The sequence below is a fragment of the Apis mellifera genome, linkage group LG6 (assembly GCF_003254395.2).
Source record: "Apis mellifera strain DH4 linkage group LG6, Amel_HAv3.1, whole genome shotgun sequence".
NCBI lineage: Eukaryota > Metazoa > Arthropoda > Insecta > Hymenoptera > Apidae > Apis > Apis mellifera.
In genome coordinates, this window is record NC_037643.1 from 4,371,605 (window position 1) to 4,389,651 (window position 18,047).

The following is an 18,047-nucleotide window of genomic DNA, read 5'->3' on the forward strand; positions in this document are numbered from 1 at the left end:
ATCTTTTTACTCGAATAATCACTTTTATGCAATAATTTAAACACTTCAATCTGTAACATGAATATAGATAAGATACTTGAACATCATTGCACATTTCAGACAATTACAACAATACATTTATAAAATAAAACTTAAATAATGTGATAATAATTACTACTCACTACGACTACAAAATTTTAAAATGATCCAATTCCCAATCAACTACCCAATCATCGAAATTCACACGACGAAACACAACTTCATGCATCGCATAACCACTCGACGACGTGTGGAAATTACATCGCATCAGCAACATCACGCCACCTGTCGGCGTAAAATAAAATTAAAAAGCTACCCAGCTGTCGCAAATGATAGGCAGTTAAGCATCGGTCAATTTTCTCCTTTAACCGTTTCGAAACGGTGGTTCGAACACAGACTAGCCTCCAGCAAAGAGGCGACCTTTCACAATCCAGGGGCGGAAACTATTCCCAACTCGTTCTCCTAATTTTAAACTTGCGACGCCACTTTGCTAGGTTTTCGTGAATTACACGGCAAACTCGTCTCTCCTCTCTTCCCCTCCTTTATCGACTTAAACGCTTTCTGATTCTCGTGGCTGGGAGGGGATATCGTAGGAAGGATCCGGTGTAAATTCCGGTATCGGCTATAAACGTTCGTTTTCTATCCCCCGATTCGAGCATCCTTGAAATTTTCGTGTCGGAGAAAATTGTGAGGGAAGGGAAAACCGTTTCGCGCGGTGGAGCGAAGATTTGCAGCGTCGAGGATCCAACAGGGGGAATTATTGGGGGATGTGGAGAGGTGGATTCGAAGGGAATTCCTGAGAAGTTTGCCGAGGTAAATTGTAAAATGTAGCTTCGTTGTGTATACTGCCAAGCTGGTATACTGTTTTCCCCTGTTATCCTATGTTTCGTTGCTTGGTTCATTCAAATTGGTAGGATTGGTGGAATTTAATCACGCATACTCGATCGTCTCGTGACAAGAATTGTCACTAATAAACCGTTATCTTCTCTATCGTTCGAGATAATAGTTTTTCGATGGATCTTCCGAATGAAATTGAGCTTTTGAGAGAGAAGATTTGAGCTGTTTTTCTCATTTTTCGAGATGACTTCCAAGAAATGAGTTCAACGTACGAATAGACGACTTACGGGTCGACAATCTGGGTTAATGCAAGCTAATCTACTAAATTTATCTGCGGATCATTTGGTTCACGTACGTTTCCGTTTATGCAAGATATGATAATCTCTTCATCTGATATCAGGTGGTCTCGATTCGCTGGACACGCGACATTAAGTCACTGAGTTACATCATCAAGTCGTTTCAAAAAATAGAAACATTTAGCTCGTGAATTGAATACATGATGGAATTATTATCAAAAACAGGGAGACCGTGTAATAACGACGATGAAAATAACTTTGTTAATGATGAATTACTTTCCATGTTCCATGAAACGTAAGGTAAGACTGATTTTTTATTTTCCTTTCACTGCCAAATTAGAGGCAAGCAAATTTTTTAATATCTTTCATTTTTTGAGCGAAGTTAAATTCAGATAGGAAAATTTAAAATAATTTTCTCTTTCTGGAAAAAAAGAAGGGAATAAAAATCGCATCTCTTTCGTTTATTCCCGATTAACAAATCATTCTACGATAAATCCTGAAAGGATTAAATAACGGAAACGAAGCCTTTGTTCCCTCGATTCTTTCTCCGAGACATGGCCGATTCCCAGAGGTTTCCACGACGCGATGCCAGTATTTCTCGAAGAAATAAAACCACGAAGATGGTAGCGGAGAGATATTAGGGGGAAAAAAAGGAACGATAGGAGTCGCGTGGCGTGGAAGAGGAAGAGAGAAAAGGAAGCGAAGGTGTAAAGGAGAAAGTAACGTGGTAGATAAACCGAAAACAAGGAGAATGAGAAGAGAAAAATAGAGGCGAGCCGGTTGGGAAGCCGTAGACGAAAGCTAAATGTCCGCTTTAAAAATAGTCGAGCTACCTAGGTCGCTATATTTGTGATCCCTGTTGTCGCTGGAAAAGTTATTTTCCGCTTCCGACTTCATCGGCGGCGCTCTCTTCGACGATACTTCGAAAAACGATCGTTTAACAGGTATTAATTAAACGTTCGGCGGCGCGCGCTCGCTTTTTCCTGAGGATGAGATACAAGATCGTAGAGGAATTCTCTTCCTGTTCGTCGGTGTACGGAACGTTTTGCGATGGGTAGAACAGAAAAGGAACCAAGTGACTTCATAATGGAGCAAAATAAATTGAAAACGGGTATTTTAACTCGTGCGTGAGTCGATTATTTTTCTTCCATGATAGCGCAAATATGTGCGATTGACTAGCATTTAATTACTCTTTCGATATTTCTTGCTAAAGTTTTCTTCAAGATTTCTCGATTTTCGTTTCGATTAAATTTTTTCTCTTACGTGATATTTTTATATTTCTTATTTTTCGAATTAAATTTTACATTATGGTCAATCATAACGCATTTTTAAATTGCTTATTATTCTTCCACTACATGCACGATCTCCATTCACTCCATTTTCACTCGTTAGTGTTTAATAACACCCAATATTTTGTCTATCGTCCACCAATAATTTTTTCATTCACTAAAAAAAAAAAAAAGTACATTAGGAAAAACGATTGGGGAAAAAAGACTTGAGACAAAATACAAAAAAAAAAAAAAAAAAATACAAAATTGTGCGCGTACTATCCGGTTTATTCCCTGTAACGCCAAGCAGAGAAACACACGCGGCTGACCTATATTTCTAAAAATCACAGCTTCAAAATAGTCTGCCGGTTATAATGCAGCGGCTCAGTCAAGCACGCGCTGCATTTCTCCGGTTTCTAGGCGTCCTGCATTCGATGGAAAGCGAATTGCCTTACGTAATCCACGTGTTCGAGCTGCGTCTATCTCTCTCTCTTTCTCTCTCTCTCTCTCTTACACACTGGCCTTCAAGCGACAAAATTGGTTAACCGGAAACGCGATGCACAGAGAGCGCCACCGTAGAAGATGCATCACGACGATTGCATCGTAACTCCTAACAATACGATGACAGAGTGTTTGTACCTTTGCCTTTTGAACTTGCGTCACTTATGTAAGGAATATATATTTAAGATTCTCGAGAATTATGCCTTGTTTGAGACGCAAAATTATTAATTTAAAAAATTAATTTATCGAATAATTATATAAAAATTCGATAAATATATTAAATGTAATTAATTAGTAATGGATTTTCCCTCTGTTTCTAAAATCGTCATGTCATTCTGTTTAATTTTTCTGTTCTATTATATCGCGAGAAGTTCCACTGTCTGGAATTCTGAGAAAAACCGTATTATACAATAACATGGTAAATATTTATCTTTTAATACTCACATCCGTTTAATGAGACCTATTAATATAGCTGATGAATTCGTCCGATGAATCATTAAATAATATTTACCTTGAAACAAAGAAAGATCTCTTTAAAATAATAAAAAGTGTCCGAAATTATAAATTTTGTATTTGCAAATATTTTAATAAATAAAATTGAAGTTAAATTGTAAATCAATATATACAGAAACATAATACAGAAAAAGATTTCAACGTTTAAATTATCTTGATATTAGATAAATTAAAAGAAGCTCGTAACAAATTAATTCAACACTTTCTCCCAAACAGATAAACATTAACACGATAATACTTTTAATAATCATTTGTATAAATAATATTACACGGATAAAAAATAATTCCATTCCTGGAAGAAACACGATAAAAATCCACCTTAAGAAAAGCTTGCAACCAACCGTTGACTTTTAAGTTACATAAACAGTTTCATCAACATTCACTTTTCTACGAAGATGAAAAAAGAACCTGCTCCTAATGAATCCAGAGAATTATATCGCCGACACGAAATGGCAAAGTGAAAACAGTCCTTCCCTCCCTCCCCCCTCTCCTCGCGCACGTTCGATCAGGAATCTAATTAATCATAACATTAATCCAGTTCTACCACGCTCTGATAATTCCCTCCCCGATCCACGCATCATGGGAAAGTTGTTTAATTAGCCACTTAAAGTCTCACGGGTCTCGTATGTCTTCCCTACGGACAGTTCAATGTTTCCACACGTCCCTCAGGATCCACGTTGAAGAAACTTTTCACGGATGCGCCGCTGTCGACGTGCTTCAAGTGGAAGCGATCTCGAGACCGCTTCTTTCGCGGAACGATACGTCTGTTCTCTATCAAAAGACACGCCATAAGTAGTTGAAAGTGTATACAGTCGATCGCAAAAGTTTCGCGTAAGGAAATTTTGAACGTGAAATTTTATTATTTTTTTTTTTCCCCTTAGAATCAGTTGAATATGGTTATTCCGCGAAAATGGAAGATTTCTTTCTTCGCGCAATTTATTTCTTACGCGGAATTTCACATTTGAATATTTATTGACGTTACTTCGATTAGGAGTGGAAAAAAAAGAAATACATTCGTACAGTTTATGTGTTTATATATATATACGAGTTTACGAGGATGATGAAGTGTGAAGAAACGACAGTTTCTCTACAACGAAAAACGAGAGTTGAGAGATGTATGTTTGAAATCTGAATATCGAATTCAACTTGTTTTTTTCAATTTTACTATCGTTTCAAGTTATCAAGCATCGAAGAGGAGATTTTCTTCCAGTTAATCAATTTCTAATTTTAAAATCATTAGAATTACATGAAAGAATTAAGAATTGCATAAAAAATGTTATAAAATATTATGAATATTAAGAAAGTGACGCAACGTTGGAAATATTATGACATTAAAAGTAAAGATTTATGACGAGCCGCGAGTTAATCTCCGGTTAATCTACGGTATTTAATTTCAAATCTAAAGTTCATAATTTAATTTAACACCGTGAAATTACATCGACTGTTTTACGTAAGAATAAGATGACTTGGATGGTACAGGAATTACGAGTTCGCTGTTCCATATTTAACTAAGTCGTACGTCGATATCGAAAGGGGAAAGTTGCAAGGTTTCTTCCCGTCATATAGCACACGATGACACAAATGCTCCGTCTCAATTACAAGTTAATACGAGTGAAGTCGCAATGGAATGCGAATCGTGTATGGATAAAGATCAACCGTTTTGCCTCTGCCAATTTCCGATCAAAAGTGAAAGTATATTAAATTGGAAAATACGCGATAATCATAATAAATCGCGATAAAAGTTGAAATGGTTAATCGATTTAAAGATATACTCCGACATTTCTGCAACATTTCCTCTGAATTTTGAATAAAAATTCCAATTTCCATGACATTTGTACAAATAAAAAATTTCCGAGGGATAGAAATTTTAAAAGAATTGAAAAATTATAAAAATTACAAAATCTCAAGCATAGAATAAACATTTTCCTCTACCATTTACTTAATTACACTTGTATATGCTTGTAAATAATTAATGTTAATAAACCAAACCACGCGTTAACAACCACTGACACAAGCTGTAAAAATGTACTTTCTAAAATCGCTAATTTCCATATAATACTTTACTCGTCAAATTAAAATAAAAATTCCAAGTAAAAACCAAGTTGCTTATTAAATTAACCCGAATGATCGTCAAGGCGAGAGGACTAATCTGAATTAAACAACCGTTCAATTCGTAAAGAAAACGTTACAATTCCATTATGCAAATTCATCGTGGGTCGAACCCGTTTTCCACGGAGGAAAAGGAGTCGAAATAACGAAAAACGATTCGAGGAAGAACCTGCAGGGTTTTACCGTTATCCTTCGAAGATAATGAAAATTCAAGAACGTTCGTCGATTTGACGGAAGTCTGGCCGGGATAAACGAAAGCCTTTCCGAGACAATTAACCGAGATAGGCGAGCACGTTCTGCTCGAGTGTGCGAAACTTTCACGATCACCTCCTTTTTATTCGCAATCACTTGCCAGACACTTGCACGCGATCGAGTAACGCAACTCATTCACGGAAACGCACAATTATCCCATCGATCGATAGAGGAGATAAGTCTAAATATCGAAAACAGGCAAAGTAAGGATACTTGACAAGGTAAGGATTTGTAGCGAGACGGGAAACGCCTTCTCGCGTTCATTAAGAGGTGTGCAAGTTAATCAATTTTGTGGATAATTGAGTTTATCGATCCTTTTATCGATGTTACTAATAAAGGTGATATATCTGGATTGATATTCGAAATGATATTTTTGAATACTTTGGAATGTTTGTTTTAGAATTGTGATAAATTGTAAGTTGATTTTTTAATTATTATCTAATTTAATTTTTAAATATCCTTGCCACTTTTTATTTTTATTTATTACTACGTATCTTGTTTATATCAAATTTAAAATTTTAAAAATTAAATATTGAATCTAATGATTGAAAAGATTGCCAGAATTTAAGCTAGCAAATCTATAGAAATAAACAACCAAATTCTAAGAACTAACAAATCTAAAAAATATAAACATCGATAAATACTTGTTTTCAATTGTAAATTACTTATGATTAATTATACGTGAATAAAATAAAATTATTTTAATACTTTATATAATTAATCGATAGATATTATCATATTAATTAATTTCATTATGCATTGAATAACAATTCACATCCAATTACGTATTAGTGGAAAATCGATAAAGATAGAAAATTAATTCCCTGAAATATCCTTCTCATTCTGTTAAATCGTGACACCAAGTTGGATCAATAAGCTCTCGCTCGAAATTATTCTGCGTCGTTACGCCAAAAATCTGCCGTTCATTAACACGCTGTCGCAATCCTGTCTAATTATTAGGAATCATTTGGGCCCTTTCTGGCGTAAACTCGTCCAAGGGATTCACGCAACGTGGAGTTAATTCGAAGTAGAGCAATTACACATGGAAATACAGGAATATCGATCCCCGGCCACCATTGTCTCGTTAACAACTTCGTCAAATTTTGTCAGCAATTAGTCCGAGTTATTATTGATCGAGTTACCATTTCGATTATGAGGAAGTAACTTCCTGCAAGATTACATCGGCCGGAAGCGAGTAACTACGTTTCAGCGGAATTTAAATTAAATTTTGACGAACTTGGGCGGTGATTAAACACAAGATCAAGTTAGATGTAGTATCGCGTTGCGTTTAAGATTTCTCTTCCTTCGGATTAAATTTGCGACAATAATGAATAAAATTAAGAAAATTATATTTAAACATTACAACGGAAGAATAAGAGATAAAATTATTTAATAAAAGTTGAAACATTAAATTTGAAAGATGAATTTTCTTGAGATGTTTTATTTTCTTTTTAAATAAATAATTGAGGCTGATAATAATTAAAAATCAACCATCCTATTTAATTCTAATTTTGTAATCAATTTATATTTATTTTTTGAGATTTTCTAAGAGTAAAAGACGATGCAAACTTGAAGGCAAAAATAAAGTTCACTTTATAAAATTTTAATAAATCATGGAATACGAAAATTATATAAATTTTAATGCCTGTTTCTTTACGATCTTTTTGTTTACAAATAATTACCGACTCGAATGATTAAAACGCAAAATGTTCTTTTAAAGAAAACACATATTCGGCTAAAAATCATCGAAGACTGCTACATTCATATTTTGTATAATTCATCGACATAATGTATTCACTTTGAATTATTCTTTACACTAAATAAGCAATGCAGTGTAAAAAATTAGACGTCGCTTGGGCAATTAATAATTGTCACTACGCGGAAAACAGATGGGAACTGATTTGAATTTGAAACGACCGCCAATAAGCGAATAATTCCTAGAACAGCTTGCGAATGTTGAAGCTTAGCACGGTTGAATGGCGATGTGGGCGGCACGTGGGCACGCGAATACGTTCCTCTTCAATCATCGGGAACGAAGACATCTCATCATTGTCAGAAGAACGTAAAAGAGAAAGTACCACGTGCCGTGGTTCAAAAATTTTCAAAAGATCGTATATAAAAATATGCAAAATAAAAAAATAATACAATATTATAACTCGAAAAATTTGATTTTGATTAATGGAATTGAAATGAATTGAAGTATCATTATTGATATTAAATAACAACAACAACAACAATGAGGATATACTATTGATTGAATTAATTTTATTTTTACAAATAATAAAATATGCAATAAAAAATAAAATTCTTTAGAGATTAAAAGTTTATAATGCTATATAAAATATCTATTTGAATGAGGATTCATTGTTATATTTATATTTGGTATTTCTTTTTGTTTTTGTTTTTCTAAATAAATCAGTTCTTATTGAGAACGATGTCAGTTTTAATAAATGATGAAATCTCATCTTCGATTGACTATTGACGATTATTTTCTTGCTCTGTTACCTTCCAAGAGGAAATAAGATTGAATGAACCACCAAGCAATACCAAGGTAAAGTGTTCGTTACATTTTACCTTCTTGGAACTTGCCAATCGTCCGTGCCTAACTATACCTAACTTCCTCTCCGTTATTAAAGATGATTATAGACGACATTTCCAATTTTTCCTCCTAGCAATCGACAAATGCAATCGATGATTCTATTCTATATCGTCTTAAAGAAAAAAGTACTTATTACCACCTGAACATCATCATTGAAAATTGTTACCATCATCAGATGATCCAAAAATATACTTTTCACAAAATAGAAAACTGCCAACATATTCAAATCAACGTTTAGCATCGGAATCTATCTGATATATTATTCATGAACCTTCGAAACAAATTTAAAATCATGAGAAAGATTGATACAGCTTTACTTCTCGATAAATTCTTCAATAAATGACGATTGGCGTCTCCGCCCTCGTTTCATCGATCGATCAGTTTTGCGAAACGAATTGCCAGGGAACGAAATTTTCGCGGCGGGGCATCGACGCGTGTCCGGCCAGTTTTCGCGCCATAATTTCGGCCGTTGTTTACCACGACGGATGTTTCCGGCGATGGATATCCGCTCGGCGCACCGTGAACAGTGCGGATACATCTTTCGTCCGGATAAATAATATCGCGGAAATCGGAATTAATGGCGCCCCGTTATGACCGTTTTTCGATGAATTAAATGGAATGTCGCGCCACCGCGAAACCGCATAAATTACCCGCCCGCCCGTTTATTCGTTTGTTTGTCCGAGTGCATTTTTAAATCAGTTTATCTTCGATTATATCGGCTCGGTAATCGGAATACGGAAACATTGGATCCGTGTGTGACGAGCGTGCGTTTATCGATCCCTGGATCCCTGGTCGAGTGAAATTTTTTTTTTTTATCGGAGACGAGAAATTGTATTTTGGAAACAATGGAAAATGTTTCGTTGCGTTATTTCGTTTATTAAATAAATACGGCGAATTTTATTATTTTATTTTTCATATCGAATCTGTCGAATCGTAAATTCCAAAGTATATAAATATAAAGTGAGGAGAGAAGTATGTTTATACATCACTAGATTTTTATTTACGAGGGTACTTAATAAATATTTGGAATGTGTCAAAAAAAAAGAGAAACAAAATATATTTTCATGCGAATTTTTCACTTGTCATAAAAATAATATCCCTCAGACATAAGTTTTATTCTTCAAGATATTTTATGTATATTAATTCTTTCTTACAGTATAATCTCCAATATCGAGGGAATGTATTCACAATCGTTTTCAATCAATAATATTCCATAAAAATATGCAATTGCAATAACAATTAATAACAATTGTAAACTTTATCGTGCAAGCCTAAACCGTATCTGATCGAAAGCAATAAATAAATAAGTTAATAAATCTTCTACTAGTTACGAGACACGTTTTGTAAGGAAGAACTCGTGCTGAACTATATATTTCTTCTTGCGAAATTTTCTTGAACGAACGAGAAGGAAGTTTGTTTTCGGACGTCTGCAGATGGTGGCTACTAGAGAGTTGAAAACAGTGGGTGGTTTGGGGTTTAGATGGAGCAATTCCGAGATAGAAAGTTACTTGTTCCTGAAAACTTATTCGTCGACGTGGTCAAAAAGTGATCTAGGAACGTTTAATGAAGCTCGGCGAACAAAATTTAATGTTTAACCAGCCACGAGCAGTTTATCCCGTGATAAATTTCATGTCGGTTCATTACCGACATTTTTCACCGTTTTTTTTTTTTTTTCTTTTGCCATCTTAAATGCTCTTCTTCGAGTTACAAACAGGTTTATCATTTCGCAGTTTGTCCAATTCTTTTCTCTCGATGAAAACGAATTACTGGCACATTCGTGCAAGAAAATTAAAAACAGATTATCGTTGTATAGTTCAAAAAAAATTTTCAATTTTAACTTTAGAAATGTACGATTAATCTTTGAAAAATTATAAGATTATTCGTTAATTTTTACTTTCCTAATAGAATATTCAACGATGAAAATCAATCAAAAACAGAAAATATAATAATACTAACTTGATTTTGTCAAAGAAAAAATAGTTCATCATTTTCTATTCTGCATATACTATTGTACGTACTATCATTTCATTTCCACGCAAAAATTATTTTATCATACGAATCAATAGCCATTTTACCGCGGTTGGATTTCAATAAATTTTTCTCAGAAAGGAAGAATAAAAATTTGGCCAATTGTTCTCTCGCTCGAGCGAGAGAATCCTCCCTCTATCCTTGTTTCTGCCACATGGAATAGCACCTGCGAGAAGGGCGACTGCTCGAAAGGCAATAGCACGCATCGACTTGCATAAATACGACTCGATTTTTGCCAGGACAAGGGACGAAGAATGGCGCGCCCGCTTTTGACTTCAATGGAACCTGTTTACCGCATGAATGATTGAACGGTGCTCGGCAACTCGATTCGAGCATTGCCGATTACATCCTCCTGCTCCTGCTCTTTTTTCCCCTATCTCGGCAAGAGATAAAATTAGACATCCGTGTGCTCGATTTCGAGGAAGACGATCGAGAAATATCACGTGGTTTAGGCGAACCGGTTGTCCAATATAAAAATCGAATTCCGTGCAAGCGAATTGTTTTAATTTAAAATTTGTTGGTAAAAATACACTTTCCCTATTTTCCTGGAGAAACATATAAAATGTGGAAAAAAGAAAAATAATCGTTATTATTAAGATTATATTTGAGATTCGTTTCCTTTCTCCTATATCTCCTTCAAACGAGGCAAAAGAAAAATTTAATACAGCTAGATGGTTCTAAATTAATCATTTTAAAAAATTCATAGAATAATATTTCCATTGCGAAAAATGGAATATCATCGCAATACGAGTAATAATAATAATAATCGAAATAAAAGATATCATTAAATTCAAAAAGTTGCACTGTATGCACGTTCAATCTACGAACCATTCATCATCATCAAAAGATTGATAGAGAACAAACTAATAAATCTCATTTATCACAACGGCAATTACACTTAAGAAACACGTCGATTCAAACGATCCAATGAACAAAAAAAAAAACCCCCCAATCGACCGACAAAGAGCAATACAATTCTTTTCTAGTTACAATCGACTCATCTCCCTTCGAGAGCCCCGACAAAAGGCGATCGATCGGCCGAACAGAAACAAGCGTTTCATTGCGCTAACGCACATTGATTGCCGTTACGTAACATCGCGTAAATAATACGATTACATTCCATCACGATTGCACAATCGAAGGTACAACAAATTACCATAAGTCGTTAATCATTATTCTCTCTCTGTCTCTGTCTCCGTCTCTCTCCAAACAGAGATGTCGCCACCATAGAATTAATCGTAAAGAAAAATTCGAGTCTCGAATTGATAAATATTTTGTAAAACGAGTGTTTCCATAAAGGACGAAATAAAAAATGAACGAAAAGGAGAAGTAAGGAGAGGACAGGATGAAACAGAGGAATAATATCCTAGAAATGGTCCGGCCAGCCATTCTCCAACTTGCCCCATTCCATCGTTTTCGTCATCCTCCACTCTTGGCTCGAGTATTTCGACCAGAGGAGAGGATTCTTATACCACGGGAATATTCCTTTGTTACTTCTTCACAGGTTCTTGCGCGATAAAGAACACAGGCTCGAGAGGAGGCATGGCATCTCATCTCGAGAGCACCACTTCAACCGACCTCCTCTTCTCGCTCGCCCTTTCTCTCTTTCTACCGGCTCGCAAGAGCTCCTTTCCAAGCTGCCTCCGCGCTTGAAACGTGTCTCTCTCACCTGTCCCCTTCCGATTTTGTATATTTATAAAGGTAATAGATACTTTTTCCAGGATGTTTCCACGTAAGAAATATAGTTTTAATAAATTCGATAATTCGTAATCATTTAAAGAAAAGTTTTATGCAGATATGTGAAGTAAAATTAAAAAATAAACATAAACGGATAATTAACTTTCTTTTACAATATCAGATGTATAAATTAATAAGAATTTTGAAGCCTAAGCTTGTCGAAAAGCTAAAGTTTGCGCGATTGAAATCCTTTGCCTCTTCACGATTGATTTTAAATGATTCGAAATTAATTTAATTTAATAATTTTCTTATAAAACACGAGAAAAAGTATATATTTTTTTCAAGAGAGATCAAGCATGCAAGCTCTGCATTATTCAAAGTCAATCATACACTATCTTCCATAAATCACCAGTCACTTACTACATTTAGAACAGAAATTAATGAGCATTGTAATTACAGAATGAAGTTAACATATGTTCATCGCATTAAAAAAAAAAACTAATTCATATTACAATTTAAAAATTGTATTATAATTACAAACCTCATAGTCTTCGAACCTTCCTAAATTAATTCACGTATCGAGATTTCCAATATTTTAAGATAAAATTAATTTTAACTCTGTTCAATTCTAAGATTCCTTCATTTTTTCTCCTCCAAAGCGAAGAAATGTTATAATAATCGTAACACACTTCTTCAATTCTTAAAAAAGAAGGGGAGAAAAATTGAATCGGATCAATAATCGTCTCAAAACGGATTCAAACGATGGAAAAATTGATCGAACTCGAGAGAAAAATCAGATTTGATAAAAATTAGATTGGAGAGAGGAGGATATAATATCGAAAGAACGAAGGGGAGAGGAGAGAGAGTTCTTATGCATTGCCGAAACGACAAGTTTTTCGACCGGTCGTGTCCTTGACGATCGATGGCCTCACCACACGCCGACATCCGGTGGGCAACGGTTCAAGGACCGTCGCGGTTTCCACGAATTAAATCGATCGTCCCGGGACCGGGGGAATTTTTTTTATCGATCCGGTTGCACCGAGCTCGTTTTCAAACTTTAATTACGACGATCGCGATACACGGCGGGTCGTGGAAAAGGAGGAGAAGCTATGGAGATCGGGCACGATCTCGCCGCGGCTCGTTTAAACACGCCGATTTGAATATGAAATTAGAGCGTGACCTGGATCGAATTAATTCTCGTTCGACGCACCCTTTCGCCTGCTGTTTTCTTGCTACTTCTCGTCCATTGTTTCGCAAACTGTTACGCGTTCATAAACAATTGTTTTTGTTGACGAGGTATGACGAGGTATAACGAAGTATTGTACAACGTAATGAAGTATAAAAGATACGGTTCGATGGAAACGAAACGCAGTGAAGAATATATATTGGAATATTTATTCCATGATATCATTGTTTCCAATTTTCTAATTTGTTTCGTTTGGAAGTTTGGAAGGAAGAAGAAAATTCGAGCAAGTTTATTTCGATGGAAAAATTAATAAAACAGGGATATTTTTAATAATAAAAATATCTTTTTACGATTCTCTAAGATTTGAGAATTTTATATATAATTTTATTCGATAAACATCATACCTATCATCTTGTATTTAATAATTTTGCAAAATCGAAAAGGAAACTTATTCGATACATTCTCGATAAATAATTGAGTTAATGAAGTATTTATACGTAATGGAGAAAGACGATAGATGATGCAACTAAATATCGTGGATATTTTGATCGATCGATTGGTTACAAAATTGTTACAAAGTGCTGATTATTTCCGCGATTATTTCGCTTGAACTTTCAGAGAAATAATGGTCCGATTATCGAGAGTGTAGAACTTTCTTTAAATCGGAGAAACTCATCGTTAGGGTCAAGGAGAGAGTAAATCGACGAACATCGCATTTGTCCGAACAATGTTGAACTTTTTTTTAAAAAGAACTCGTCTTTGAAAAATCGATAAACCGAGAAATAAAATTACAATTATTATCTTTTGACACTCCAAAATAACAACACAATAATATATATTAATATATCACGAAACAATTATTAATCAAGTCCTTTCGTGTATTCAAGATTAAATCCTATTCAACCATCAAGATATTATTTACAAATCGACAAATCGTTTCTATAAACACATTCAACATTATTAAATTTATAATCCTATCAAAGTTTCAAATTCAATAAAAATTCGATATCCAATCGTCGCAATGATTTCTCCATATCGAAAAGAACGCGACGTGGATAATGGCGAAACGTCCCGACAGAGAAAGGTCGATTCGTCGTTTAACGCACGATTTACGGACGGTGGCATTTTATTGTCATCGAATACCATTTCTTGAGCGAGAAAGTCGTCGATTTTCCCTTTGATACGCTGTGGAAAGTTAAATCGGCAGCTCTCCTCCACTGGCTGTTAAATCGGCCTCTCTCGCTACCGTGTTCAAGGATTATAAAGTCTGATCGGCTCTCGTCTTGCGTCTTGCGTTTCCTGATACACGATCACCAATGTACGCTGAGGATTATGACGAGCGTCTCGAACATCGAGTGATATCGAAACACAGGCCCTCCTCCATTCAACAGGCATGCATTTCATCCAGCCTTTATTCGTTTTATAACAACCGGAAACGTTGATTTCCTCCTCGCCAGTGGGTAGATCTCGTCTCGTTTATATTTTAACGGATACGAGTAGCAAAAAATTTAAATCCGTACTTTTTTTTTTTTAAATAAATCCATTCTACAAATTTACTCGTGAGCGTAAAAAAAGAAAACACACTTATTTTGATCACAAACTTTACAACGAGGCTCGAGGATTTCGCGAAATGATTAATATACTGGCAATATAATATCTTTGAAAGAATCAAGTAGCAGCGAAAGTATAACAGGTCTTCTTTAGCCCTCGATAATCGATGAACGAAATACGAAAATTTCACGCTTAATGGCTGGCGAAAAGAAAGGCCTTTGGATCGGTTCACATTGCACGCTAAACCGCGCGAAACTTCAGCCTGAACTAAACAAGGCGTTGTGCAGCTGGCGCGCGATTTGGGTGGCCGAATCCGCTCGAGAAGAAACTTTTAAACGGGGCCATGCTTCCATTTACGCTAACTGGTAAGAAAGTCTCCGAGAATCTACGATATTCAACTGTGGCGGTTGAATTGTGGCGATGATTCGCAGTTTGCCAAGAAGGAAGAAATTTTGGGAAGATTACGTCCGTTTGAATATATATATTAAGAGCTTTAGAAAATTATCTTCCCCTCTTCATGAAGTTAGCTCGATTGAAATTATTTCGTTAATTGATACGATAACTTTAATAATTGAAGTTGAAGTTTCTTAATTCAACGCTCGTGTTTGGCTTCCTTATTTTTATCTTACAGATTTGTTGTGTAATAACAGGTCAGAAATATTAAATTAAAGTACTGTGTATGTATCTATGTATGTTGGAGCGTCATCTATGCGGAAGAGATCTGTAGTTCAGTAATTGAGAGTGAGAGAGAGAGAGAGAGAGAGAGAGAGAGAGAGAGAGAACGATTGAAGCAATTTATCATTTATCATATTAATTATATCGATATTATATTACGTCAAATATCTTATATCAAATTTTATTTATTCCAAATTTAATTTATACTTAATTTGATAAATAATATTATGCAAGTTTTCAGTATAAATTAGAAAATGCAAATATATGTAATTTTAAAAATTACTTTAAATTATTTTTGTTAAAGACGCGTATTCGAAATAAAAGTTAATTTCATAACTGTAAATTAGATAAGTAACAATAAAAAAAAAATTAACGAGGTGAATATTATTTTGAGGAAAGTAGAAGAAAATTTTAAAGCGTGAAGAATATATTTTCAAAACTTCTTAAACTTGGCTAGTTTAAAATTCTTCGATAAAGAACTTGGAAGTTTGGTTTGGAAATTATCAATATGCATATGCAAGAATTACATTGTACGCCATATAAATTATTTCACTTTGTAAATGAAAAATTTGTTTACAATCAAAAAAAAAAAAAAAACATTATTTAGATTTCTGTTATTGCACAATATTTCGACAATAACGAGAAACGAGCCATCGACGAATGTAATTAAAATCGATGAATTATTAATCAAGTACTCTGTTTAATTTCGATGTTCGACCAACCAAATGAGAATTTAATGAAGTTAATACAAAAGAGAGAGTGAGAGAGAAGAAGAAGAAGAAGAAGAAGAGAGAGAATTACGAAAAAAAAAAACGAAAAATTGATGAAATTTAATTTTGACGTTTTAATTAATTTCTTGCGTGAAAAAACTATCGAACAAATAACTATCTCTTTCTGATTTTTACAATTCTCGTTGATGAACATCATAACGAATCGAAAATCAACTATAAACAAAATGTTAATATATTATATCCTATTCTCTTTTCGATTTTATACCTTCTACAATTTAAAATTTGGAGAAGTTGCTAACTATTTTATTATTGATTTATGATTGAAAATAGTTTATAAATAAAAATTAACCATTAGACTATTATATATTGCAAATTATCAAAGATATAAATATTTCAAATCCTATAGAAGATTTCTGACAAATTAACATGAATATCATTTTTTTAATTAATATAACAAAATTTCTCTTACCTTCTTTTCTTTTTATATTTTCAACTATCATATTCCTATTCCTCTTTATTTTATCATATATTTTGTAACATTTTATTACATTAATCAATAAATTTAAAGAAATATAAAAATTTTATTTTGTGCATATATAATCTTATTAAATATACTCTCTCTAATTCACTTAATCCCCCTTCTCAACTATATCAATTTTGAAAATTCTCCTGAAACAAGTCTTACACTGTATAACTATTATAAGATAACTCTTTTTTGATACAATATTCGAGCAGCAATCTTATACCTAGGAACATTATTAAAGTTCCTTTCTTCGATATCAATTTATTAATATACAATTTTCAGAGAAATAACCATTGCCTCTTATAAAAGATGTCTCCTTAAAAGATTCTCGGATCTTCCAGCGAGCCGTGGTCGATCAACGACGAGAAGGAAGAAAGGAGAAGAGGAGCAGAAAGAAGGAAGTTACTTATTTCGTTCGAGAGTCTATTAAACGTGGCACGAAAAATATTTTCTCCGTTCGCTGATTAAACAACGGAGCCTCCTCTCGCGGCAGATTTTATGCTAATTTAATCCCGGTGAATAAAACGGAAAAACGGGGGAACTTTTTCCACGATTTATCTTGCCAGGGATAATTAGCGGGGGATTATAAAAGCGGCGAGTTACCTGGAACGGTGGAAGTCAAATATTAAATTGCAAAAGTTAGAAATCGCGAGGAACTCGACCGTTTCCCTTTTTTTTTCCTTTCTTCTTTTTTTTTTTTTTATTTAAAGGACTCTGTTACACGGCAGATATCGCGTGATTTAAAACACCATTCGATATCGTTCGTATCAAAAAGCTTGGCACGCTTGATATTCGTTGTCCAATGAATATTATTTTTGAGAAATATTTATTCGAATTACATATTTCGAATTTATTCGTGGAATGAGCGTATCGTTATTTAAAATATTAAAAAATTATTTTTATTATTGGTTGATATTTTATTTCACGATATTATCTTATATGCACCACGAGTTTCGACTTATTGAAATTTTTATAAATGAAAATTTGTACGAAAGATTTTTTTTCTTTTTATGAACGGTTGTGTTAATAATTTTCAATAATAAATAACAATAATTTTATTAATATTTATGTTATTTTTTGTTAAATAAATAGATATTAATCCAATTAAGTAATTTAATTGAACTGATATCGAAATGACACTACTTTCTTAAGTAGTTACGAATGAATTTCTTTTTTTAAAATATGCAAAACTATTATAGTGCAACGTAATTTAAAAAAAAAAGAAGGAAAAAAGAAGAAAACAAAGAAATGTAACTCGAAAAAACAACCGATGAGACTATCAT

General features: G+C 34.0%; 1 protein-coding gene across 2 annotated transcripts in view; it reads right to left on the reverse strand.

The window, feature by feature from the left end:
• Positions 1–18,047, reverse strand: part of LOC409786 (jazigo) — a 189,278-nt gene that overhangs the window by 128,602 nt on the left and 42,629 nt on the right. The gene's annotated exons all lie outside the window — the stretch shown is intronic.